General features: G+C 47.2%; 1 pseudogene; it reads right to left on the bottom strand.

Annotated features, from left to right (window-relative positions):
- LOC132810171 (28S ribosomal RNA) overlaps positions 1 to 2500 on the bottom strand; it is an 8222-nt pseudogene that overhangs the window by 2094 nt on the left and 3628 nt on the right.

The raw sequence follows: 2500 nt of genomic DNA, 5'->3' as shown, positions 1-2500 counted from the left end.
GCTTGAAATAACGTACCTAGATCGATTCTTTGCGTGCGGTTTGAGCCAGGCATTGGATATCCTGTCTCCGTGGAAGTATTTAATGCCAGTCCCCTGACATTCCATATTACTCCACTTTTCGAATTCCCACTCTCGCCATGCTCCGTACTCATTGGGGGGTTTTAGCAAGCGTTGTTTTTGCTTTTCTGACAATTGCCCGCCTTCTAGCATCATTGTCAGCACCTCCGGGTCTGGTACAACTGGTATATTTTTCTCAACCAGGAAACCTTTAATTTCTTGTAGTACGTTTAGTGACCGATATTCCTCAATGGTTTCCTTATTGCTTTCTTCCCTGAATTGGAAAGAAGCTCTTATGATGGGGTCGGTTGAGCGCTCAAGAGATTCACGCTTTCTTATTATAGCGGATGGAATTTGAACCTCGAGCTTGGGTATTGCCAGACCTCCGTCTCTATTCCTTGAGTACAGTAAGCCGTCCGTTACATGTTGTGGCAAGTGTAGGAATTCTTTTACCGCGTTTCGAATGATCTGGTCTAGCTTTACCAATGTATTTTGTGACGCTTCTGTCAGTATCAGATGGAAGTATAACCTTGGAATGACATGCACTTTGAGCAGTTCCAATCTCTGAGTTGGCTTGAGTGCTGCCGACCTCAGGCCTTCAACCCAGGCTTTCAGCTTTTCCTCCCATTCGCTTTCTTTCACGCCAGCCCATGGGTCTATCCGGGCTCCCAGGTACTTCTCAGTGTCTCCTGGTGGGATGTATTTGATGGCTTCGTTTCTGATCTTCCATTTCGCTACGTGATTATATATGAAGGTCTTCCTTTTGCATGTGAAGTGGAAGCCTTTTGTTTTATTGACATTAACGTCTAGGCCTGTCTTATCACAGTAGGATTGGAGGATTTTCAAGTTCTCTTGCATCCCGGCGTGAGAGTTGCTCAGCAGTGCAATGTCATCCGCAAAGGCCAATGCGGTACAGTTAAACATCCTGTCCCCGTACGGCATTGTAATGCCCTGGCCTGTCTGCTCCAGGGTACTGATCAGAGGGTCTATTGCGATGTTAAATAACAAAGGTGAAAGCGGATCGCCCTGTTTAACGCCTCGCTCGATCTTAATCTGTTCCGTGGGTTTGCCTTTGCCCTCAATCACCGTGGTGTTATTAGTGTAGAGGTCGCGGATCAAATCCACGAAGGCATTCGGTAATTTCATCCTTTTTAGTGAGCTGATCAGCAATTTGTGGCCGACAGAGTCGAACGCTTTGGCCAGATCGACAAAGACAATGGCCAGCTCCTTTCTGTTCTTTTTCGATCCTTTAATGATATTCTGGAGGATGGCAATATTTTCGTTACACCCGGGTGTGGCTGCCAGGAAACCTTTCTGTCTTGGGTTGATTTGCACAGCCTTGCTCAACCTCTTTGCCAGGATCTTGGTGAACAGACGGAGGAGCATTGGCCCGATTGTAATGGGGCGCCAGTTGTCGAGGTTTTTAAGTCGATCTGGATCCTCACACTTGGGGATTAGTACCGTCCGGCTCTTTTTCATCGTCTCTGGGACCGCTTTGGTTTTTAACCACAGGTTGAAGAGGCGAGGTATACGTGAGGCATCTGCCTCTTGAATGGCTTCTAGGTCTTTCAGCTTTTTGCCATCGGGCCCTGGTGCACTGTGTTTGTCTATTCCACTCAGGGCTTCCTCTACCTCTTCTTCCCTTATCGGTCCCAGCAATACGGTTTCATCAACAGGTCCAGCATAGCCGGCAAATTTCCTTAAGTCCGCCTTATTATTAGGCACGGACAATTTCTCACGAAACTTTTTCTCAAGTTCTTCTCGTGAGATGGGGCACTTAGATGTATCAGGTGCACCCATTATTTTTCTGGCTAGCTGGCGCCTGTTGGTTTGGTATAGCTTTTGGGTGTCTTTAAACACCGCTTTTTTGGTGGCAAACCGTTTCCTCGCACCATTGTTGTTACCCTTCTTTTCGGCCTTTCTTTTGCACTCTTTTTGCCTTCTGCGGGAGTGTCCCCCAGCATGTCCACCGTTTATTTCGTCTGTAATACAGTCTACCAGCCCTCGAGCTTGAGCCATACAGAGTGGATCATTGGCTTTTTTCAACAATTCCTCGGCCTGTCTGATTTGTTCATCAACTTCCCTGTGTTTCGGAAGTTTGGCCGGAATTTTATATGGAAATTGTTGCTCAACTGGAATATCCGTGCCATTCTCTTCCTCTTGTATGGGCTCTTGCTCCTCTCTTTCTACCGTCTGAGGGCTTGTCGGGGCAGCGGCTTTGGCTAGCCGCTTTTGCTGGAGCAACCTGCGTTTGTCTGAGATCTGCTTAGAAGTCTTCGATGTTAGGACTTTCGCAATCTCGACATTGATAAACCTTGCGCCCGCTAGGTTTATTTCTAATTGTTCCAAGAGGGTTTCCTCCTCCTCGGACCACACCCCTTTCCTTCTCTTTGCGGAAGGCTTATTAGCATCGATGCGTTTATTATTCCTTAATTGGGGGTGC

The sequence above is a fragment of the Hemiscyllium ocellatum genome, unplaced genomic scaffold, assembly GCF_020745735.1.
Source record: "Hemiscyllium ocellatum isolate sHemOce1 unplaced genomic scaffold, sHemOce1.pat.X.cur. scaffold_1564_pat_ctg1, whole genome shotgun sequence".
NCBI lineage: Eukaryota > Metazoa > Chordata > Chondrichthyes > Orectolobiformes > Hemiscylliidae > Hemiscyllium > Hemiscyllium ocellatum.
This window is presented reverse-complemented; position numbering and strand designations above follow the sequence as displayed.